General features: G+C 36.6%; 1 protein-coding gene across 42 annotated transcripts in view; it reads right to left on the bottom strand.

The window, feature by feature from the left end:
• Window positions 1-26,462, bottom strand: part of Ptprd (protein tyrosine phosphatase receptor type D) — a 2,293,154-nt gene that overhangs the window by 1,707,029 nt on the left and 559,663 nt on the right. For 41 of the 42 annotated variants that reach the window (XM_052717072.1, XM_052717069.1, XM_052717068.1 and 38 more), the window contains exon 3: window positions 2,922-2,991. The exons of the other annotated variant lie outside the window; for it this stretch is intronic. The gene's annotated coding sequence lies outside the window, so the exon portion shown is untranslated. The remainder of the gene's footprint in view (window positions 1-2,921; window positions 2,992-26,462) is intronic. 42 annotated transcript variants of the gene reach the window in all.

The following is a 26,462-nucleotide window of genomic DNA, read 5'->3' as shown; positions in this document are numbered from 1 at the left end:
AATGGTGTATAGATTGTCTGGAGTGTTCTGAATGTATCATTTAATATCAAAACTGCCTCTTTTAGACTTGGGTGGGGGCTTGACACATGAAATGTGAGCTCCTGCTGTAAGAGGTAAGACTAGGGAAACCATGACAATGCCCAGAAGACAGGATCTGCTGCCCTGTGAGAACCAACTCAGGCACACTTCTACTTCCATGTGTGTAAAGACCCTGGTGAAAGCAATTCTTACTAGACTCTCCTGATATTAATGCCTTGTCTTTACAGTGTAACATCTGTTAGTTCCCCATTAAAGATAAAATTGAAAAAGAAAAGAAACAACAACAGTACTGAACTAATTTCACTAAGGAATCTTACCACACAATAGCAGTAGTATAGATCCACAGATTGATTTAGACAGGTATTTTGGAGATAGTCCTGTGATATCAGGTTTCTTAATCATTTGGCTATTTGATTTTCTGTAATAACAACTTTAGAATTCTCCTACTCTGTCAACTTCCCTGAAGTGATATATTGAAATATGCTTACTAAGTACTGCTTCAAGGCTCTTCAAACTTCCATCCACAACAACCATATCCATATGGTTTTATATATATATATATATATATATATATATATATATATATATATATATATATATGTGTGTGTGTGTGTGTGTGTGTGTGTGTGTGTGTGTGTGTGTGTATATATATATATATATATATATATATACACATATATATCCCCTACCACAGCATGTGTTATATCAATATCAATTAAATTTAATTTTCAATGGTATTTACACATATGTGTGTACATGATTTGCTGGTGGGTAGGTGCACATGTGTGGGTTTGCAAATATAAGTATGTGTACACATGCATGGACGTCTAAGGTGAGTGTCAGGAATCATCCTCAATCACTCTTTCACATTACTCATTGAGGCAGGGTCTCTCAGTCAAATCCATAGCTTGCCCATATGGTTCTTCTTGCTAATGAACTTTTTCTGGGGATCACCTGTTGTTGAGAGGCCCTGCTGGTCAGAAGTTTCAGTCTACCATGGCCTGGCAACTTTCTTCAAGCTAGGCAACATGAAGGACTCCCTCCCCAGCGAGGCTTCCTGCTCTCTATCTGCCCTTATTTGGAGGATGTCTCTATGTCCAGATGCCTGACTTATCTCAACAATGACCCTTGATATAGTTCCCCATAAACGCTCTTCCCCTGGTGCCCACATGATAATCATATTAATGTTCTCACCATTTTGATAGAGCCCTGCTTCCACTAATACAGCTGTATGATAGAAGCATGCCACTTAATGCAAATTAGGGTTTGTCCCCAGGCTTCCCAATCCTATACATTTCCTATACTCTGGAAGAAAGTTGAGTTGTCTCACTGAAGTCATCTCCTGGAGGGCTATCTCCATTGTATTCATAGCTGTCTGAACCTTGTTTCTCGTTTCTGCTCCCTCCATCCTCATGGAATGGTGGCCAACAATCCCAAGGAAGAAGAGAACCAGAGAACCACAACCTGTCTTTCTTTCTTTTTTTTTTTTTCTGCAGTTAGAGTTATAGGCAGGGCCACCAAGACCACCTAATATCTGTGTGAGTGCTGATGATACAAACTCTGGTGTCCACACTTGTCTAGCAAGCATTTCAATTCTGCAGGCCACTTTCTGGTCCCCAGGCTTTGCTTTGATAGCAGATGGGTACATCTCTTCAAGTTTCCAGTGATTATGGCATAAGAGGTAGCTAAATGTTTGAGAGAGCATACTGCTTTGCAAAAACCCCAGTTCCATTCCTAGTACTCATGTTAGGTGATGTATAACTGCCTGTAATTAGAGCTTCTGGTGTGATGCCCACTTTGAGACTCCTTAGGCATTCACACTTCCATGTGCACATACCTATACACACATATACACATAGTTAAACATCAGATTATACTTTTACAAAAAAAGGTTGCTGGAGGTTGGGGAGATGGCTCAGTGATTAAGATCATTGGCTGGTCTTCCAGAGGACTTGCCTTCAATTCCCAGCACCCACATGGCAGCTCACAGCTGTCTGTAACTCCAATTCAAGGTTATCCATACACTCATATGGACATACATGCAGGCAAAAATACCAATCACATGAAAAAAGGGGTAAAAATGTTTCTGCTGATAAAAGGAAGGCACAGTGCTGTATACCTTGGGTTCCTGCATTCAGAGGCTGAGTTAGGAGGATTACAAGTTCAAGGCCAGCCTGAGATACACTGTCAGACACTGTCTTGAAAATAAAACAAAATTATGTGAGTTAAAACATGCCCAGGGGGTGGCGGTGGCGCACACCTTTAATCCCAGCACTCCGGAGGCAGAGCCAGGTGGATCTCTGTGAGTTCAAGGTCAGCCTGGGCTACAGAGTGAGTTCCAGGAAAGTCTCCAAAGCTACACAGAGAAAACCCTGTCTCAAAAAAAAAAAAAAAAAAAAAAAAACCAAACAAACAAAAAACAACAACAACAACAACAAAAAACAAAAACATGCCCAGGACTGCTGTTTAGATAATTTAAGTAATGGCATCCAGAATGTGATAAGCATGACATGACACCTGAAGAAGAATGTGAATGTGACTCAAGCTTTAGCCCTCTTCAAGGATGTTTTTTCCACAGTTGCTTACAATCTAAGGTATTTGTGAATATACTATTTAAAGAAAAGTGATCAACAAAGATAGCATAATTCTAGAATCAGAAAGTTAGCAGTATCTATTCTAGCATATAATTTTAATTTTACAACTGCAGGTTTCAAAAGCACTTTTATTAGAATAGTTGAAAATAGTAGTAAAGCTATCATCTCCCATTAAACATAATGCTGCAATTAGTGAATGATCTTGACGTCTCTATTTCTGCTCTGGTTTAAGATAGACAGGCAGATTGTACTAAACTAAATTCACAAAGAGAAATATGTAAGACTTACCAAGGAAGAGCATCCCCTGAAGGGGAGTGGAGACTGGGGGATGAAAAGTGCAAAACTCCTCAAGATTCCCCTGAAGAAGAAAATGGGGACACCTTTAATCCACATCAATGAGGACTATGTATTCCAAGTCTAAATGAATAATTACATTAATTGGGCGTATTTACAGACTAATGAAATTGATAAATTGTTGTTAATAACTCATAGTATATAATGTGAGTCTGTCTTAGTTACTTAATGTGAGGTAATACAACTCACAATATTGAAAGATTATGCATTATCCTTAAATATTTCTCTGTTCTATACTGCCATGCTATAAGACAAGAATTTCTTGAGTGACTATAAAACTATTTTCTTTCACTGAAAAATAATGTAATTTGTTAAAACATACTTTGAGCTTTCTGTGTGAGCTTTGGAAATCTGTTGTTGATTTTCTGGATTTCAATGGGAAGTAAAGATGTCAGACTTTCCCCTAATATTTGCCATTGAGTATCCAGAAGCTTTCTCCCTGAAACATGAAGCATTCATCCATCAAATTGTGATGATTATCTGCAGACTTCTAGTTCCATACTCAATTTATTGCAATATATTTGGAAAGTTGACCCCTTCTATGGTAACAGTATAAAACATTGAGGCCACAGCCTAAGTCAACAATGTGTATAGAAAGTCCTTCATGCATATGAAGAAAACACATGCAAATCAGTGCCTGAATATTTATCAAATAAGCAAAGAAAAATCATCTACAATTCAACAAGCTTACAGAATATGCTATATTTAATGGCAGAAGGTCAAACTGAATGGCAGAGGTAGTCAGAACAAGATAATCACTCAGGCTGGCCATTTGCATCTGAATGCAAAAATACTTTGGACAGTTTCTACCCATCTCTGAGCATGAAGTTCAGGCCTCCATCATGACTGGCCCATGTTATTCATCACCATGCACACCTAAACCTCTTGCATTTTTTCTTCTAGAAGTTTCTCTCTCTGTGAAACTGTTCCTCCTTCACTATCTCTAAGGACCCAGTCTAACCTTGTGGGAGCCAACAGAAGTTCTGGGTGTGTTGATCACACCAGTTTATTTTTTACTAACATGTATTTCATCTGTTTTTCAGTTCTCATATGTTATGAGCCTTATTTCTTCTACAAATTTAGTCCAGCTATTTCTTTCCATTTTCTGTGTGAGCTCAAACTTTTGTCAAACTTGGATCGTGAATTCAAACTCCACTACATATGAGTTTTAGGCCGCTCCTCCATTGCCTGTGGGAGTGCAAACATGCTGCATTCTTTTATGTTGTATTTGTTTAAATCTGTGAAGCTGTGTTACTTTGACTGTCTAAAACACATGATTGGTCAAATCTAGAGGTGAACTGCCAATATCTAGGCAGGAGAAAGGGTAGACGGGGCTGTCAGGAGAGAGAATAAATAGAAGGAGAAAAAGAAGAAGGAGGAATGAGAAAGGAAGGAGAGAGGACACCAGATTCCATCCACCCAGCTATCAAGCTAAGGCTGGACATTCATAAGAAACAGTAAGTCTCTGTGTGATTTATTTGGGAGCTGGGTAGTGGGCTCCCCAGGGAGTAAAGAGTAAAAAAAAAAAAAAACAACAACAAAAATGCTTATTAAGTTGAATTCTCATGTCTATTTTGAACAGCTGAAGCATATGAACACAGCATAGTCCACATATGTGTGAATAGATGAGTTCAGTAAATCTCGAGAGTAGTTTGAGTACTTTTGTGATATAAAAATCACATTTCCCTAATCCAGCCCTTTGTGTTTCGGGAAATGAAATACTATGTAGTGATGGTCATAGGTAAATTTATGCATGGTTTATCCTAACCATTTCTTTTTGGAGGGCCAGTAACAACTTTTCAGATTACTGAGGAAACAAGCATTGTTCAGATTTGCAGCCCTCAATTTTTAGATAGAGGGAGCTGATAGTACCTTTGATTTTTAGGGCTTAAAAAACAATGACTCTCAAGCAGATGAAATACTGTACAATGTTACACAACCAACCTTAAGAATTTCCATTGCTTTCCTCTGCTCTTTGTGACTGTCTTCACTGTGCTTTATTTTATTTTATTTTTTTTATTTTCTGCCTTGTTACATTGTTTACATCTTCTGGCAATTTTTATTTATTTGTTTAATTTTAGCTTTCCTTAATGCCAGACGCTTATAGACACACAAGCAAGCATATGTGTTAAGAAACACTTTGTAGCCTGGCGGTGGTGGCACACGCCTTTAATCCCAGCACTCGGGAGACAGAGGCAGGCAGATCTCTGTGAGTTTGAGGCTAGCCTAGTCTATAGATCAAGATCCAGGAAAGGCGCAAAGCTACACAGAGAAACCCTATCTCTAAAAACCAAAAAAAAAAAAAAAAAAGAAAAAAGAAACACTTTGTTAACCTTATTATTTTCATAAGTCATTACTGTTACAGATTCAGAAGCCAGTTCATCATTCTTCATACACACTAGCTATTTGAAAAGAAAATTGCCAAGAGGATTAAGGTTATAAATTTAGTTTTATCCCATGTGTCCCAATTAACTGTCACTGTCAAAGTAGAGGTAGCCAAGAGTCACCTGAGAATGCAGTCTTAGTTAGGGGATGGTCATGATCAGATTGACCTGTGAGAATGTCTCTGGGGGACGGTCTTGATTGATAACTGAAATGGGTGAGGGAAAAATCAAAGAATGATGTGAACAGATATTAAATGTGTATTATCTAATAAATCCTACAATAAAAGTTATGCATGATTTTATGTTTTTATGAGTGTAAGGCCACATGGTTCATGGTTAGTTCACTGGTGGTGCTACACTGTTATAGTACTGTCACAGACTCCTATCTCATGATCTCACCTTTACTCATTCCTCAGAATTGTTTCTCTTCCCTCTTTCCTGTTCAACAGATGGCCACGTTGAACCTAGATGTGTATCTCAAATACTCTCAAATCTGAATCCTGTTGTCTCAAGCCTCTTCCAGACTCACTATTCCACCAATTGTCAATTCTAGATCACCTACTAGTTCATTTCTTCCATTATAAATTTTTCCCAACTTGGTCAACTTGACTTCGTTATGAACGAATTCCTAATTTATGGGCTTTTTACTATCACTTTTGACCTGTGCCATCATTGACCTGCGCCATCATTTGTGTTTCAAAGGCAGGGGGCAAATGTGTCTGTTTAAATCATCACCTGGAACAGGCTTCACTTTGCTCATCATCTTTTCAGAATTCCTCCGGCCTGCTGCCCTTCAGAGGAATTCAGCACAAATCTGACAGTGCACCATGGCTGTTCACCAACCCCTAAATACACGTGGTAATAGTATTTTGAAGAAGGACACTAATTTCCTAATTGTTTTGGTAAGAACCAGGGCAAGTTCAGGCTGACAGTATGTGTGGATTAGTGACATCTGTTTCCTAAGGCCTCTTCGGAAGGCTTTCTCCTTAACATCTTTGACTTAAAAATAGTAGCTTGTTGACAGCTAAAGGGTAATCAGTGTGTTAACTCACTGCACTTTTTTTCTCAGTAAGCTTGGATGAACATTCTAAGGGCCATCAACTTACTGAGCACACATTTACCAGCTATCAGAGGGAGTGTGCTAGCCCATCATCAAATGGACAGAACACTTAGGTGTCGTACAGGATTAGGAAACACATGTACCCTGAACATGCATGAGCACTGGCAGGATTCTACCAACTGCCAAAATATGTATCTAAATGGAAAACTGATATATTCACTTAAAAATTTAGGGGTGATTCACTCAACCAAGTTTGCCTTAGGATTTGACTAATGTTTGTAACAATTTTATCTCTGTTGGCAACCCAGTCACTTGTCTTATGAAAACATACAGCATTGAACTTTAGCTTTAGTATCTAAATTCCCTTCAAAGAAAATTTGAAATATATTTTAATACATCATCTTAAAATAATAATTATAGCAAGGTGATATATACAGCCCTGAAGTCATAATCATATTTATACAAGGAATACTAATAGGACTTGGCAAGTTGGAATATATGATAAAATGGAATAGAAAATGTGAGTGAAATTATCACCTTCATTCTTTGGAAAAACCTTATCAAAAAAAAAAAACAACAACTCAGAGTAGTGGAAAAAATGAAATGACTATTTTTGGTTCAATTGTTAGTTACAAATGAATGTATTACTGACCAGAGCATGTTGAGAATCTTGCATTAGGAATTCAGTAAGGTAGGTTTTATGCATTGAGGATGTACTTTCAATTCAATAGGCAATCCTTCTAACATTAGTCCAATGTTTTATATATAGTAATAGAGCAGACATGGTTCTAATCTCTTACTCATTATTCCTAGGATGCACATAGACAAATCACTGCAACCTAATTGCCATTAAGGAGATTGTGGGATGCAATCCCTGCTCACCCATCCTTCTTTGTTCCAAAATAAACTTTAGGAACCATTTAGTCCAGCACTGTTTGCAGAACCAACAGGTAGTGATTCAGCTGCCAGAGGGTACAAATTTGGGCACACACTTCAAGGTCTTTTAAGAGAGAAAATAGTTTTCTCAGTAGGTTAATAAACTACCTTTTGGGACCTAAAAAGGTAATTACAAAGATAAGCATGTTGAATTTTATAATAACTTGTTCAAGTCCTTGGACTCCTACTTTCTAAGACGGGGATGTGGAAGGAACACATTCCTTCAGTGCCTTCTTATTATTACAGAATTCTCCAATAGTGAGAAATAGGTGGAAAACTTTAATTTGTTTATGCACTCACAAAGTAAGCTTTTTGTGAGGTAGTCATGGGGCAAAATGACTTTAGCATTTTTTTCTAGTGCAAGGAAATTCTCTTTTAAAGATAATAGGAAAAAATGAGAAAAAGAATCTTATAAAGAAAGTATTAAATGAAAACTGTAATTGAGCTCTGACAGCCCTCAGTGTTAAACATGTTTAATCAAATTGAAATGGATTCTTCCATCTCAGTTTCACACAAAGTGCAAAATGCACTGTGGGAAAATTAGATAATCCCTTTAAAACCTATTACTGTACAACTCCATCTTCTTGCAAACCACATTTACTGCAGCATGGGTGAGACTGATTTTCTTTCACAATTTCTGTTTGTTTTGAAGAGTGGGGCCTTTAAAAGCATTTTCTTTTTAGTAGATATATAGCAACCTTTCTGAAAATTAAGAATGCAAAAAAATACAGCTCCTTTTCACAATAAATGCCTTTTCTTTGGAGAAAAAATATATTTAAACAATTCACAAAATCATATTGCATAACTGTGGAAAGAGCATAGCTTTGAAAAACAGCTATTGTAAGTTATATTTATTCTATCTTACCCTCACAAAAAAATTGTGGCTTGCAAATAATGTGGTTATATCTAAAGATACTGAAAATATATGAAAGCCTATCGTCGAACAGTTTCCAGTATTAATTTGAAATGTGCTAAAAATAAAATAAATAGATATGTGAAACTTATGGAATTAGAAAACGCCAGCCAAAGAGAACCGGCTTCTCAATCTTATCTATAGAAAATAGTTCTGCCAGGTCAATAAGCCACTTATGGACTTCAAATAAGGTAATTGCAAAGACAAGCATGCTATATTTCAGAACAACTATTTCAAGTCCTTGATTTACTACTGCCTAAAATTGAAGAGTGAGAAACAAATATTTCTAACCTTTGTTACTTGCTAAAGATTTAATGTGACCAAAAATTGTAAATTGAATTACATCTAAACTCTGGGTGTCACTAATATGGATATGTTGTCATCAACTTTACTTCACTGAAACTATACATTTTTCTTTGCTAGAGGATATGCATGAAATGATTGAACAATTTAAATACAATTTTGACACTCAAGGCAAGAAGTTTTTTTTTTTTTTTTTTTTTTATGATTCTGTAACTAAATCTAGACGGTAACTCATTAGCAGCTACCTTCCATGAGAATCCTAAATATATTGGATAACCTCATCTGTTCACTGCAAGATCATATCCGCTTTAAAAGCACATCCCCAATGACAGCATTTTTACTGGAACGTCTTGCGAGCTAAAGTAAAGCAGCGTCTGCAGGATTGCACACAGTCCTCAGAAGTATTTCTGCTTAGAAGCAGAGTGACAATGAATAATGGGAAGACACAGGGCAATACTCTCCCGGGATCCCGGTAGCAGAGGCTGCAAAACGCTTAAACTTCCTACTGCTTTTTCCAGAGATTTAAACACCAGCAAATAAGGCCCTGTGGGCACATAAAAGATAAGTGCAAATTTAACCCCCTTTTCACCTGCTCACCTGGCACTGGGTCATTTTTCTGGTGTAATTCAAAGCTTGTTCCATTTCTACCCCACTGCCAAACGCTTGTGAGCAATCAGCATAAAGAGACACGGGTAGATGGAAGCCTGAGATACATCTTCAAGGTTGATTAATCTATTAAACAGTATCTATTCCAGCATCTTAGATTGCCCAATTTGTTAAAGAGAGATTATAAAACAGCAGTGGAAGAAGCTGATGGTACAGACCATTTTCTGACAACCCAGGATACTCTGTTGCTCACTCAAGGGTAGAGTTCTTAACTCTGCACTGATGTTTGGATCATTATCACAGCCTCGAGGGAAAGAACAGGCAGAACTATTATAAGCAGGACCACTGTATGTTAGTACTGATGAAGGAACTTATGGAGAAGTAGCTGTTTTTGCAAGATCAGATACAGAAAATGGAGATTCCAGATGAGAGAAAATTAAACAGCAGGAACCCTGAGTGTTGGACAAGCGAACCTCTAGGTGTGCTAAACTCAGAAACTGAGGCCAAAGCAAACTGCCTTTGTGCGTACAACCTTATGCAAGACAGCATGAAAGTTACATTCTTATCAGGAATTCGAAACGCTTGATGACATTTATTTTATTTTATTTTTTTGGTTTTTTGAGACAGGGTTTCTCTGTGTAGCATTGCGCCTTTCCTGGAACTCACTTGGTAGCCCAGGCTGGCCTCGAACTCACAGAGATCCGCCTGGCTCTGCCTCCCGAGTGCTGGGATTAAAGGCGTGTGCCACCACCACCCGGCTTGGTGATGACATTTTATAAAAAACAGAAATCAAGTTTATGAGAGACCATAGTTTTACTTATTATGGACATTATTCAGGAAGATTTTGGACCCAACTTCATTTCCCTCACATCTCAAAAATGTAGGGAGGTGGGAGTTTGGGGGGAATTGGGGAAGGGGAAAGAGTATGATGGAATTATATTGTATGAAATTAATGAATAAAGAAACCATGGATTTGAAATAGAGCAAGGATGGATATATAGATAGTCTGGAGAGAAGAAAGGGAATAGAGAAACAATGTAATTATATATAATCTCAAATACGAAAGATAAAAATGTAAAAAAGTAACTACTCATATGTTAATAAACTAGATTGATACTATCTGGGCAAAAAAGTTATTGTATTAAAATAAACTTCAAATTAAATAAAACAGAAAAGATAGATTTTGGATCCCCACAGCATATAAACAGTTGACATGCTTAGCAGACTAGGAAAGAGAAGACATTGAGTCTAAACTGAGGATATTTAAAACCTAACTTTGGAATTAGCATAAATCAATACAATTACTTAGTAGATACTTCTGGAACCCAGTTAACTTTTCTTCCCTCAAATACTAGAAAAAAGTTAACCTTCAAGTTATTACACAATTTTAGAAGCATGGGACTACAGAAAATACAAAGGTTTCTGGCTGCAGATTAAAGACAATATTAGTAATTAATTTTACTGTTTTTAATTTTAGTATAAAAATTATTGTCCATGATGGCATTCTCATATATAATCTGATCTGATAATTTTCCACTCTTCTCCCACCTGTCAAACAGATGCTGGCCACATGTTCCTGCGCTTCCTCATTCTCCAGGACCATAAGACAAACAAACTTATGTTATTTTTAAAATTAGCTTAAAAAGCAGTTTTTCTAGAATTTCCATATATATTTAATCTTGGTAGACCCTCCTCTCTGCTTTCTTTTTCCCAAGCCTCTGTCCAGTCCTGGCTTATACATTTATACTTTTTGATATTTCTCCTTTTAATTTCCTATCACATACATTGTATTACCCTCCACAGCCTCTTTCCTTAAAGCCTTGTTCTTCTCCTCTCATGAACCCTTTTATTTTTATTTTCCTGGAAAATTTCATATATATATATATATTCACTCCTACACATAGACACTTAGAAATTAGTATCCAAACACATAAGAGAGAGAATGCAATGTCTGTATTTTTTAGCCTGTGTTATCTCACTTGTTTCCTGAAATTTTTATAGTCTCAATTTTCTTTAAGGCTGAGTAAAATTCCATGTGCATATATAATACATTTTTATTTTCCACGCATGTGCTGATGTACACCTACCTGGTTCTGTTTCCATCTGGAGGAGAACATAAATTGTGATCCTAGTTCTCTGATGGAGTTATGCACCAGATTAATCACAGAACCAGCAACTTCAGGTAAAGTCAGTATATACCACTCACACAAAATGCCTCCTTTTTTCTCCCAAGGAGTTTCCATGTTATTGAAAGTCCTTTAAAAATGATAGCATGAACTTTAATGACTGAGGGGAGAGTAAATTCCAGTAGTAAAGGAATTTTATCTCCTGCCAATGTACCTTCCTGTATTCAAGGGTTAACAAGAGTTTTCATGAACCTCTAAAAGTCTGCATAATGTTGTTCAAAATGCATGAGTGCATTTTTATAAAATGTTTTTGTCACTTCGATTTGCAATTCATAATGTCTCATGATATCACATGAGAAAATGTGGTAATGCTGTTCATTTGAATAGTAACAAGTCATAAAGAGACCAGAATAGATGCCACGGGTGCCTGAAGGAGGTATCTTAAGTAAGATTAGAAACACCACTGCAGAGCCTTCCTTCCTCATCCTGATTGGATCCATCTGCATACATCTGCAAAATTTTAAGGTTCATTTTGCCTTTAGTAAGACAAATATCAAATGTTTTTGTACACACAATGAACGGTGCTTTTAAAACACAACTATGCATAGTGTAATGGCAGGCAGGAACATGTCCTAAGAAATGCACCATTGCATAGTTTCATGATAGAGTGTGTTTGTGTTAAACAGAGTAGTTTAAATGACCCCCATATCCTTGTAGAAAGACAGTATGTGCAGTCTGATATATACCATAATATACTTATGGAGTAAATAGCTGTATTTTGACCAGAAGGTATGAAAGTTGTGATTTAAATTATCTTTTTGTTTGGTTTACTGGTTATTTTCATACTTTGTAAAACAGGAACAAAATATCAGATTTTTAATAAAAAGCTTATGTCTCTTCAGACAACCCTTAAAATGAAAGTGAGGTGGTCAGTCCCAGAAATGCCAAGAAAGGTGGGAGGAATGTGTCTTCCCACTTTTCAGACATCTTTAATACACCAGAACTGTGTGTGTTAGGGGAAAAAAGTGTGTTCAAAATTTTTTAATAAAATAATGTTATGATTGTATAGTAAAGATGGTATAATAAATATATCATGTGATAATATTTTATTTGTGCTGAAATGTGGTGATATTTTATTTGTGCTTTAATAAATAAAGCTTGTCTAGAGAGTCAGAGGAAAAAGAAAGCCATTTTAGGTAAACAAAGAAGCCAGGCAATGGCAGCACACACCCTTAATCCTATCACTTAGCAGGCAGGATCTCTGTGCATTCACAGTCACACTAGGGAACAGATCCAAGCATGTTGACATGCCTTTAATTCCAGTTCCAACCATAGAGGTCTGGAGGTCTGTACAGACAGACAGAAAGTAACAGAGCTCTGTAGGAAGAGGAAGTGATGTAGCTAGACAGAGAGCAAATCAGATGGCAGAACAGAAAGGCATATAAACCTGGGTAAACAGGAAGTTACTGGAAGCTGTGGAGTTGGTGAGGTAAGGTTAGCTCCTGGTTTGTCCTATCCCTCGGATCTTTCTCTCAGGCTTTAACCCAAATTTCTGGCTCTGTGTTTTTTATTTATTAAGTCCATGTAGAAATTGGTCTACAAAATCATCAAATTTAAGGTATATAAATTATATCATTGAAATTTTCTTCTAACTAAAAGAAACAGATAAAGAAGTTACTGCTAAAATTGTTTATATTGTCTCCGGATCACAAGAGAATGAGTAAAGACATAAAAATGGGACCCGACTTGATACGCTATTTCCATGCAGAAACAGAATCAGTGGGAATATTCAAGTCACTGCTATGTGAAGAACAGCAGCAAGGAAAATAGCCAAAAATGCAAACTGAGAATCTAGAACTTGGAATAATAAAAGGATTTGTCGCCATTTTCTGTTTTTCAATATGTGTAAACTTTATTTCATTTAGCATCAGTAGACTTGTATCAGAACACTGAAATGTTAGCCAGTACATGCATTAGGAAATTAAACACAGGAAAACTGCAAACTTTTCCAAAGTTGCAATGTTAATAGTCAATAGTTCTGCATCTATAATGCAATCTTAAATAAATTATAACTTTCCCCCATAGATCAACACTGACTTCCAGGAGTCAGAGGCCATGTATGTCACTTCCCCGGGACGAACACAGTTTTAAATCACTCTGACTTATCCACCACACATATCTGAGCATTCAGTATTCTATCTCTTTTGCTACCAAAAGGAGTCATTTCATTTAAACAACTGCACCCCAGTATATCCAGCTATGCCAGAGTGGAGTCTCGTTCTCCACTGCTCCATGGGGAATGGGAAGTCCAAACAGGAAGCCAGAAAATTACTCAGGGTTTAGAAGCCAAAATGAAGGCATCCATCATCCCTTAATCAATTCTATTGTCCTTTCTGTTCACAGTACTAGGGGGTGCTTGTACAAACACTTGCAACTTTTCTTTAGCCCAAAAGTATTCTTTTCTTTTCAGATGGCTTTGTCCAGAAACCTCCTAAATAATAGGTATTGCTTAGATAAACATTTTAACATTTGAAAAGAAGTACTTAAAATAAGGGAACTAACATTTAAATATTAAAAGAAACTCATAAAGTGGATTCATATATAGTCTTAAAAAAGCCTGTTGGTGTCTATGAAATGTAGCCATGGAATCATCTCTGCTTCTCTGTGTGCTAACTAAGGAAATCGGTGCTTGTAGGTTATTAGATACAGTGACTTTGAAAACAACAATACACATACACAGAATATTCATATCAGCAATACATTCTTCAGTTTTCTGCTGAAGCACTTATGTGTTTACTTTTTCACTAATCATTTTGAAGATATCTTCTTAGCAGTATGGAATAAGTGCAAATAAAAATTGATTAAAAACTTGGATAATTATCATTAAATTATATGAGGTTATCATATTTATTATTTAAATGTGTAATTTCAAAATTCATATTACTACCTTAGACATCTGAGAAAACATCCAACAGTTGCTACAATCCAGTGGCCACTAGTCTGTGCTGTTGTGCAAGAAATGTTTATATATTGCACATTATCTCTAAAAGAAACTTGCTTCACTTATCTGGTTAAGAATTACAAGTTTATGTCTCTATTTTATGGGAGAGAGGCTAAGTCAATATGGAGTGAATGTGACTGTCAATTGTTCCTTTTTCTAAGTACAAGAAAACAGCATTTCATTCCTACTGAATTGATCCTTTCCACAATATGAAAATATTAAGCTACAAAATAACCTAAATTGTTTATATTACATAAAATTATTCAATAGATAGATTTTTGGTAATCATCAGATAATTAATTTCACTTGGTACTAATAATTCATGTGCTAAAGCACATATTTATGGTGTTTAACATTTTATTTAATACAATAGATTTGCAGTTTCATACATTAAAATTTATTGTTAAGTTTTTCTAGTTGTAATGCGGTTGCATCTTATAAATTTTAATTTTTTTTGCCTATTAGATTTTGAGACATTGTCTCTCTGTGTTGCTCAGGTTACCCTTGAACTTACTATGGCCGCCAAAACTGGATTCCTTCTGCCTCGAACTCCTCCACAGTTGTGGGTTTGCAAGCACAGGCCACATGCCTGGTTTGTGTTTTCACTTCTTATGGTAGTCAAGTTTCTTAGACTTCACCAAAGAACTTAAGGAGATATTGTTACAAGTACAGCATCAAAACTTATTTCGGGATTTGGAAAATATACAGTGTTTTGAATTAATCTAAAATGATTTTTCTAACTGCATGACTCTGAATATTACAACAGAAAAGCATACGAATAAAGCTGAAATTCTTTGGAATGCTTCTTCAGTGTTTCTGAGAAATGTGTTTCAAAGTTTCCTCTTATGTATTTGAAATTGTGTAAGAGAAAAAAAATGTAACCAAATATGCACCACTTATCAGAAATGATACAACGGTGATTGCATTCAGAGAACAGCTTTTGCTCCCCACTCAATTAGTAAAGATGAATAAGAAGATAGCATTATTCTGGGTAGTTCTTCTGGTGAAGGCAAATTAAAGTAGCCAAGTATCTATTTTATTTCAAATGGAAATATGAAAAACTATGTAAATCTTATGACTCCTCTACTCCTATCATATAACATTTCTTTTTATACATTCCAGAGATAACTATAGACATCTAAACTAGAGTGTAGACAGAAAAGAATGTAATCTACTTTTAAGTGCCATGAGGAATATTGTTCCTAGGTCTGTTACTACTCAAACTTCCTTTGCAATGTTTTATACCAAAGGATGTTCCTTATAAACGAGCACAAATCAAGTTTGAGTATTGCTGACCATGAAATAAAAATTAAGGATGTATATATCAGTAAGAAATTACAGTGTCAGAAGATTAGACTTCAATGGAAGGACACCCTTGTGTGAGCCACTGCCCTGTAAGTACAGAGGATTACACTGGAAATCTTCAGTTTCATCTCCACATCATTAACCTGTTCATTTGATTCTGAGAATCAGAAATAACATCCAGCTGCCCACAGGCATTTCTTCCGCTTTACTTAACCACAGCTTACCACCTTCAAAAAGATTTCTCCCAAGCTCATAATTCTTACAAGCAAGGCCAAATGGACTTGCTCAGGTACAAAACCTAGCACAGAAATGTTACCTCTTTACCGCCACCCCATATCCTAATTACCATGTGCTTTTTCAGCAGAATTGCTAACCCATCCTCATTTCTGACAGTTCCCATCACAGCCTGGTGGAGTTCCCAGTTTCCTAGTGAAGCATTAGCTGACTGGGAGCTGTGTGTTTTCTTCTGCTCTTAAATCTTGCCTTCTGTTCTTTGCTGCAAAGAACATAAAAGCTTTCCTGTGAGACAAACCATCGCCACATTTTTTTTTTTCTGCTGTATTTTCTACTAAGTTGGTGTGTTCTAGCCTTTGACCTATGTTTTACGTTTCTTTTAACCTCAGCTCTCTTATTCTTCGAGCTATTTTTTCTGAGTTTCTTGTCCTTCTTCTTAAACTCGTACACTCTTCATGCTTCTAGCCAAAAAGGAATTTGATTCTCCAGTCTCTGGTAGGTCGAGCCAGTGCTCTGCTCCTTGCCTAGTTTAGAGCCTTGGTTACACAGACATTGGGGCTGCTAGCTCATGCTACCTTGACCTGTGGGTTCAGCCTGCCCTTCACACAAGGTGCCCTTGGTCTAGCTTTATTTTTGCCTTTGTATTTACTGATTAAGTTTTGACTCCAGTTTGATTCTATATGTCAAGTCTGGTATTGCTTGCTTCGAAACTATTCTGCAACAGCTCCATTACTCCTCATCATTAAATAGCCCTGAAAACTTGTGGAAATTTTTCTATAGGAAGGCAGGATTTATGACCATCAGTATTTATAATGGCAAGAAAGGAGTTTCTCATAATCTTCAGTTTGTGTGTGTAATGCCCCTCAACTCTTTGTCCTTGGAGGCAAAGTACTCAGATTAATTGTCACAGCTTCTGCAAGTGAATTCTGTTTACTGGTGTTTCTTTCAATTCAATTCTAAGAAGTTATGTTAAGGTAAACCTCACCAACTTGATTTTTAATAGGAATGAAGATTCAGAAAGAACATCCAAAAACCAGACAGTTGATAATGAGATGATCAGGAAGGACACTTTCCAGTGACTGCAGAGCAGATCTGATGTAAGGATAAAGAGCAGCCCTGAGCTCTGATCCTTCACTGAATAGGGAGGAGGATTGAGAACAAGTTTGAAGTGCACGTATAAGTAGCAGGAAAGACATGAGAAAAGCAAAGCTCAGTAGAGAAAAGCAGTGATGTCAGTGCAGGGCACAGCATCCCAGTACTCCCACAGGGATGTGTGGAGAACCTCATGGAGCACAGGCCTGGAAAGCCTCTTTGCAGTCACCTAGTATGGCCTCCTCCTTTTCCCCTGGATTTTAAGAATACATCATGTTTTTCCTGCCTCTTGTACACCATACTTAGAAAGTTTGGCTCTGCATGTTCAACACTTTCATAAATAGTATCTGCCTCAGAACAGTCTGAACTGGATTAAAAGAAGAATCTGCTTCCCTGGGGGAAAGGGATGACAAAAGCGGCGTTGCTGTCCTACATGGGGGTGCAGCTCATGCTTTGCATCTGCTCTGCTTTCCACTTTTAGTTGGGCTCTTCCCTTTTGTAATAGAGCGGCTGACGTAATGCTGCTGAAGCTTCAGGTCAGTGTTAACAACTTTACAGGAAAACCATTTTAAAGTGAAGGACCAGCAACTCCACACTGTGCAAGAGCTACTCTGTTTTTTCACAGTAGGTCTATTGCTCAAGAGAGATACCAAAAATACTATAATAGAGAGGAGAGGACCCTGTACACCTTGTAGGGTAGGTTTTATTTTAAGTCTCTCTCTCTCTCTCTCTCTCTCTCTCTCTCTCTCACACACACACACACACACACACACACATACACACACACACACACACACACACACACACACACACACACACACACATACACACACACACACGTGCTACTTGTAAACACCCTAGCAAGAACTTCATACTATAGGGAGAGACTTTTTCAGCAAGCCTGTGTATTTACATAAAGCAGCAAAATATTTACACTTAGCAATTCCTCTGGAGTGAACCGGTTAGTCATGCTTCATATGCTTGTGCATGACTTCTCTCAGAACCCAGTACTTTCTTTTGACACTAACAGAGTCTGATCATGACACATAACATAGTCCGACAGTGCATTGCTTGTGTATATTTGCTTTTTTAATATAATGTAACTACAAGGAAATGAGCTCTCGCTGACAGATTACTTCTCAAGAAAAGTAATCTGCATTACTATTGAGGAAAGGGCCAGGGAAAGCTTGAGAAGATTGCAGCACGAGCTGGTGCCCACTAAAGGAGGGGAAAGGTCAGAAGAGGAGCAAACAATGAGACATCTGGGACATCTTGGAGTGCTTGGGCACATTAAAGATCCCTATGATGTGAAAAAAAGCAAGACCCTATGATGCTATAAAATCTAAGTATCTTCATACAGCAAACCAAGCAAGAAATAAAGGTTCTAATAAGTAAAGTTATAAATGAGGAAATAATAAAATTGTGATGTAAGTAGCCAATAAGAAGAAAAAAGCCATCACAAAACCCTCTTGACAGTATCTTAATTTTACTGAAGCTTCTTGCTTGAAGTTTTGGGGCTCAACAAATAGTGAAGCATGGAAGGTACTCTGTACAATCATTTATTAGAAAATTACAGAAAGTCAAATGCTATTTTCCTATGCAAACTCTATGAAAAGGGAAAATCAATAGAATGTTGCTTTTTCATAATTATTAAAACTTCTTAAGCCCATGTAAAACATACACTACTCCTTGCCAAGACACGTGCACCTGAGGCATAATAATAACAATAAAAAACTTGCTATATTCTCACTGCAGATTTGACACCCACATAACACCGGAAAAAAAAAAAAAACACATATGCCACTGAGTTCTGTGAACCTAGCACAATATTTTCTATAAGCATGAAGTGACATCATTTTTATTTTTAAGCAAAGAGTTCATTTGCTACATTAGGGAAGAACAAGAGAAAAATTGTCACAGTTTTGAGGAGTGTTTTGTTCAGAGAGACGGGTATAATTTAGCAATGGTTGTTCTTGAAGATTTCCTTGAAAGTATTAGAAACATTAACCAGGACCCACCCTTTCCCCCACTATGAAAACTCTTACATTCACTAATACATCTTCTACAGTTGTTGGTCATAGTGTAATTCTTTTCCCTCCACGATGTCAATGATGAAAGAAGCCTCCTCTTCTTGTGTCAAAGAACCTTTGTCCTCTTGTGAGCCTCTAGTGTTTCCCCTAGTAAACAAACAGAAGTTTTCCTTCTTGAATGCATAACTATTAACTTAGCTACTCTTTCAAATATTTTTTAAATCTGTAAGTAGTGCAAAGATAATATAATCTCAAAATCGCATATTATTTAAGGAAGTACCACAATGGCTGACATTTTTACCTTACTAATTATTGTGATGTGCACAGTGCAATCCAACCTTCTGATGGGATGGCACTGCTCTCTGTGCTCCTCCTGGCTTGGAAAATGGCAAAATACTAAGGAATGCAAGGAGAAAACTTTCTCTAAAGATGAGCTCATCGAGGTTAAAAAAGGCATCTGCTCAGTGGTAAACTCTGAAAAGCAGCAGCACAGGAGGGGGATGTGCTAAGAGCTGGAACTGTGTCATTCTCCACCTTCGAATCATCTGTTCCACTGGAACTTGAAAAACACTGAAAGCCTGCATCTCAAGGTAAAATCAGGCCAAGGTATGCAAAAGAAAAGATGCTGACATCTGTGGAGCACTGTTTATATTCCAGGTACTGGGGAATTAGGCATTTTTCATACATTATTTGGTTTAATTCCCAAAACAAGGTGTCTATTATCCACTGTTAAAAAAAAAAAAAAAAAAAAAAAAAAAAAACTAGGAAAAGACTAAGGCTAGGTTATACAGTTTACAAGATCCAGGCCCAAGAACAGATGTTTCTCATCCAAAGTCTGCTTTTCCTAATGGAATACCACCAACTCCTACTTTCCACCCAGTTCTTCCTTCCTTTCAAGTCTATTAATTGAACTATCCACATCACCCCTTCTTTTCCCCCTCTCCTTCTGTCCTCAGAGCCCTTCATCTAGAAAGCAGACATTTAGCATCTGTAATGTACAAGGTGACACATTAGATATTCAGCAACAACCACAAGGAACATATTTTGATTTTATCCTACATTTAATAATACATGAATTTGTTTCTAAATAACTAGGTATAATTTATTTCATTGTGATATTTGCACAAAACCCATAATGATTAAAACACACACACATATACACATGAACACACATATAATCTTTCTGAGCAAAACAGATATGACAAACTGCATAGTTCCTAGTGAATGGTGAAGTACTTGGACTCCATATTCTGGGGCCTGAACATGCATTGTTATTTATGGTCGAATTAGAGCAGTGATGAGGTTTAGAGGGAATTATGAGGGCTGTGTCACCCTGATTGCATTAATGTCATTGCGAGAAGAGAAGAGAAGCTTGGGCTCTTGTTCGTTGCCATTTGAGAGCACAGTGAGCTGTGTCCTTTCCAGAAACTAAATGGTGCCTTGATGATCTTGGGCTTGCTTGCTTCCAGAGCAAGACAGATGCCTAGTTTTTGTGCCAGCTAACCTCTGGTATTCTGTACTTGCCTCTTTCTCTGGTCTGCTGCAGCTTTCTTTCACACCAGCTGCATTAATGTGCTTCTACTGATGGACTAAAATTGACATGTACAGATGTGCATACATTAATTATTAATTACATACTTGCTAATGTCTCAGTTTTGCCAAAGCTTTCTTTTAAGCTCCTCCTCCCATCCATGCTCTAAAGAAGTACTTCGGCATTTGGGTGGGAGGAGTGGGACTCTGAGATTTGAACTAACCTGTCTTAAGTGACAGATCCAGCAGGTCACAGATGTAAATAAGAAAAGTAAGAAATGTGTTTCTAATGCCATCACTATTATTTCCTTCCCAGTGTTGCTGGCATGGCAAGACTATGAGTTTCTGAGATTTGATCCAACTGGCTGACATCAGTCAGACAGTTTTACTGTCTCATAAATATCTGATGTACACAGCATAATAGATTTGATTTATATAAGTGGTTCTGTGTAGTTCATATAAATATGGATAAATAAGTGTCTAATGTATGTTATACACTGTAATGTATGTTCTGACCTCCAAGAAGTGTTTATTAAATTATCATTCACTAAACATCGCTATTTTATTAGAGAATCTGACTTTCTGAGGGCTGTAGGTGAGGAAATATTTACAAAAACAAAGCTGCCTTGTAAGATACTTTCTTTCATCAGCTTCTGCAGAAAGATCACTGACTAAAACTTCTTTAGTCTTACTCTTGTCATTTTGTTTTCAAAGCTTCCAAACAAATCCCCTCTCTTAATATTTCCTACTGTTTCAGTATTTGTAAAAATATTAATCAGTCAGTTTTTAAACACAGTTAGAGTGAGCATAGGTATTATGAAATCAGTAAAGCTCCTGAACAGAATTGGAGGAACAAGAAGTTCTATGTATCTATCATCTATCTTTAGAGAATGTTTTCACCCAGAAGGAATCACTAGTGTCTTCCAGAGTAGAATTGATTCAGAGAAGTCCAGAGGAACAGAATATCAACCCCATAGTGTCCTTCTCTATGGGGAGCCTCCAAAAGGAACTTAATAAGTCACATTTTTTCTCTGTGCATGAAACATATTCAGGTTATTAATTATGCTCTTATGAAAGCTGATTAACTGTTTAGGATCACTTGAGTATTATTGAATGTACTCAGCAGTGTCTCAGAATCTTTCTCAAAATTTGTAAATCATTGAACCTTGAAACTTTTGTGTAGTTATTCATTTCTCTGGTGATAAAAAATAGGTGAAGTTGTAGCAAATGGAAAAGCTTAAGCATAAGCAGAATTGTAATCTTTATGAAGTATGAGGCAATGAAGATATAAAAAGGCACTACACTGGGAGTAGGGAAAGTTGTTTCCTTGTCCCAAATCCAGACACAGAAAAAGATCTCTCAGGTGTCTCCAGGTTCACTTTCTTTTCTCCTATGTGTTATTGTTTTTCTCAAGTTTCCAAAAGGCTAGACAATAATTACCCATTCACATTCAGCATAACCTAAAGCCATTATTTACAGTAATGTTCTACTCTACTGATCTGAGTCCAGTAAGAATCAGGGGCATGGAAGAGATGGCAGAGAAAGTCTAATATAGGAAGTGAACACAAGGAGATGGAAGGTGAGGCACCAGTGGGTGGGAGGAACCCCTAGCTCGATATCAGCAGCTGTTTGGTCCAGACATTAGTTATAATGGACCTCTAGGTATACTCACTCCTTTGTTATTTTAAGAGAAGAAGCAAAGGAGGAATCTTCTCTAAGAAGTAATTTAGGATTGTTATTTTTATGTTCTTCTTTTCTTAGAAAGACATATGATCTAAGATTGGAAACTGAGCTGACTTCTGCCTAATAGCCAAGTTTGACTCAGAGACCTCAGAGTTCAAGATGGAGGACTAGTTGGAAGCAAGATTTATTTAGATTTCATGCTTAGAGCCTTTAAAGTGACCTCAGAAGACCTGGATATTTATGCTACATTAAATGTTCATGGAAGACACTCATACTGTGGAACACATTCAATAATTATGTGTACATGTTCTAGAGTCTATTTGATAGAAAGGATGGAATGGAGTGTGTATCCTGTGATTATCTCCCTTCCTTCCTAAAATGAGCATTGGCCTTCTCTGTTACAACCTACTTCCTGCAAAACACTCCTAATTCTGGATGTTGAGTAAATGCCTGAGGTTCTAATAAACCTAAGATATTAATATCAACCTCTCCATATCCAGAATGGTAAATCCACATTCACCAGTAGTTTCTTACATATCAAGGCTTATGGCAGTCAGCACTTATCTCCCAGGATACATAATAAAGGCTGGTCACATAAACATAAGTTCTCATTATACCATATGTATAAGAATTTTCTAAAAAAAGAAAGAAAGGAAGCAAGAAAGAACTTTCTTGTCTTACTGGGGTGAAAACGAACTGCTTTTGAGATGATCTCTTGACTATATGAGAGCAGCCTGAAAATGTTAAGGTGATACATCAAAAAGGGAAGTAATAAGACATTGGCAGAAAAATGGCAGAAGACCTCTAGTTACAATGTTCAGATGCCATGTACACATTTGAATAACAACTGACTCAAAACAGTAGAAATTTAGGGTTTCATGGATATGAAAGAGAAACCCCAAATCAAGGGTTTGGTCAGCTCAAACTCCTTGTAGGCTAAGCCTCCATTAATCTGTTTCTACACTCCACCCCACAACACACATACATACTGGTCACTAATATACTCAGATATTCTTCGTTTTCTTTTCCTTCCTATTTTTGACTCTTCAAACTACCATATCTCTGCTCTTGTCTATTTTATATCACAATTTCTTGTTCTTTTAAAGAAGGAAATTACTCATACTCTGATTAGAGCACATGCTTATTTCATTTCATCTTATTTTAAATTGATAAACTCTGTAAAGAAAAAAAAAATCATTTCCAAATAAGGCCAGATTCTGAGAGAGTAGGGCTCCCGATGTCAACATCCCATTTCCAGGGCACACAATTGTAATCTTAACTCATTCCAGTATCCCTTGGGATTTCCTTTTATGCAATGAATACATCTGGTCTTTCAGTTTCATACAGCACGAAGTCCTACAATTAATACAAAGACATGAAGCTAGCTTACAAAATGGACTCTTGTGAACAACAGTTAAATGCTCACAATTCTGCTTAGAGAATCAATAGCAAAGATATGTAGTCATGTTCAGTTGCTGAAGGCAATTACAAGTGTCCCTGTTTGGGTCATTGATTCATTCAGGACCAAAGTGTTTGGTTATGCACTTGAGATTCTCTGGTTCTCATATTCAGTGCTGGGAAAAACATCAAGCATCATGTGCAAAAATGATGAAGTCATGGTCAAAATGTATTTTAAAAAATAATACCTATTGTAAGACACTCTGTAGTACACTTGTGAGCAGGATCGCAGCATTCTGAACTGAACAATGCCTTTAGGTGATGGCTTTGATGCTAATTTTTCTTTAAATATTTAAGTATTACACATCAATTGTGTATTACAAATTAAACAACAAAATGATTACAACAATTCAAGACTTTAGTAACTATACTAGTGTCACATGGCAGTGACCTAGATAATAAGTTTGTCTTACATTGAAATTTTTATTGGGGTGCTATGGAAGATAATGGCATTTTGTTGAAAGTGACTACTCTTAATATTTAAACACATGGGTATGCCTATAGTGCTGAGAAATTAGAAGCAAGAGGCTAATTGGCATTTAAAGTTTTGACTACTTAACACCTTTTCTCCTGATGACTTTCTTCCATTTTCACTCATGTTTCCAGGTGATTTCCATCAACCTCTATGGTATAGCTACTGCTGTCAACCTCACCATATTGACTAGGCTACATGGATAGTGTTTAACGCAATGTGACTGTGATAACCTCTGGGAGGAATCTGAAATATTTCTAGAGCCCAGGATTCTTAGGATAGTTACTTAGTGGATCTTTTGACACCCCTGCTCAACTGCAGTTCCTGTGGTCTGCAGGTATTCCTGCTTAACCCCTACTTGCAGTCTGTGAGCTCTTCCAGCATCCACTTCTCTTTTGTTCCACATTTTAACATTTTTGCTTACTTATGTTGCTTGAAATGAAAATACTTCCATTGAAAACATTTATCTTTATCCTTAGAATCCATTGGTACCCTTTTTATAAGTGTCTGTATGAAGTTAATTTACAGTACAAAAAATAATACATTCAAACAGATTCATTTATGTTTAATTGGTGTGTGTATACTTACCTAAATTTAAGAAATTTTGTTGTGAGTCCTTCAGAGAAAATGAATGGAATTAAATATTTCAGCCTGGTTTTCTTTGCTAGATACACCAAGTATTGTCCTAATACAGTCAATCCAAACATAAGATTACTAAATATTAATTGAGCCTCAAAAGTGAGCTAGAACCAAGTAGACGGTGAGATTAGAAATGCCTCACACAAGCTCATGTTCTGTAGCCTGCCAATTCTCTAGACATCCATTCTGGAGAACGCCTGAAAGACTTCTACCAATTGGGAAAATTTAAGGGAAACACACGGCTGCACGGACTCTTAGGAAGCCAAAGTTAAAATTGTGGGCATCTATTGAGGATACTCCCTCACGTAAGGCAGTTTTTGCTGGAAGCATTAGTTATAACAATATGTAAGACTCTAAGCCACTTAAATGTGTGAATTTTTTCTTGCAGGCTCAACTCGTTTTATAACAAAGGTTCAAGCAAAATAGGCTTAATCATGGATCATTATATTATTTGGTAGAAAAATCAAGGGCTAATATTTACTATTTTTGGCCATCAATATAACATCAGAAATGAGGATAAACAAATTATTGACTCTCAGTACCGCATAATTTGTAAGTAATATAAATGTGAAATAATACTTTATCTGTGTTTGACCACGAAATAATGCTCAAGAAATCAAGATTTAAAAAAAGCCCTAAAGTTCCCATATGAATATTTTTATGAGTATTTGCTATACTATAATCATTTGCAGACATTCCAAACACTGCATAAATCACTAATGTGAAATTTAGACCAACAGAAGCAAACATCTTAGTTTCAAAATATCACTGGCATTCAGAAAGAAAAAAGCACCTATGCACAATAACCACATTGCATGTGGACTTTTACTTCTCATGATTGGAGCATTGGGTATTGACCAGTTAAAAGCGTTTATGAATTTCTGGGTGAGATGCTTCTGGTATGCCAGTTACCAGACAGTTCCAGGACCATGAAGAGATATGGCTGGAAGGCTGGTGGTAAATAATTTCCATGCCACAGAAAAAGAACTCTGTCATACCTTTAAAAATCGACCACTGTAACAAAATAAATTACATTCTAAGCATTCAAGTTCAAATTCTATGCTCATGTTAAGATGAGGAATTGAGGGATTGTACATTAAAAGAAAAGGGAAGAAAAATAAAGAACAGAATGGCAAGAGAAGAGACCTGCTTTCTAAATGCAAATCAGCTTCGTGCTATTGTCCCATTCACAATGGGACAATCAATAACATATAATCCCTTAAAATAACACATAGTCTCCTACTTACTGCAAAGTAGCATTACTAATCGTTTATTTAAATTAAATGCGGTTCAAATTGTGTGTATAAAATTTTGAAAACCTTATAGATATATGATGTGCAACCTTAATTTTTCATTTTGGCCACTAGAGTGCAACATTGTAATCTCATAGATTCCTAGGAATGTGTTGTGCTTTTAATGTACACAAAAGAGAAATACAGTGTTAAAAGCAAATTGCATTTCTTAATTGCCACCAAACTCTAAATACATGACAAATCACATGCAAATTAGATTTAATTTACCTTATGTTTTATGAGTTCACAAAAGGCTTTAAAGTATTTGAAAGTTCTGGGTCTATTTTTCCCATTATTAGCATCCTGACAACAGATCTTGCTTTTCTCCCTATCTCTTTACATGGACTGTAAAGATGCAGAAGGAAAACAACCCTCTCACCTTTACATCAGGTATATAATATCCATGCATGG

Source organism: Peromyscus californicus, unplaced genomic scaffold, assembly GCF_007827085.1.
Source record: "Peromyscus californicus insignis strain IS unplaced genomic scaffold, ASM782708v3 Scaffold_5__1_contigs__length_169319896, whole genome shotgun sequence".
In the NCBI taxonomy this organism is placed as follows: domain Eukaryota; kingdom Metazoa; phylum Chordata; class Mammalia; order Rodentia; family Cricetidae; genus Peromyscus; species Peromyscus californicus.
This window is presented reverse-complemented; position numbering and strand designations above follow the sequence as displayed.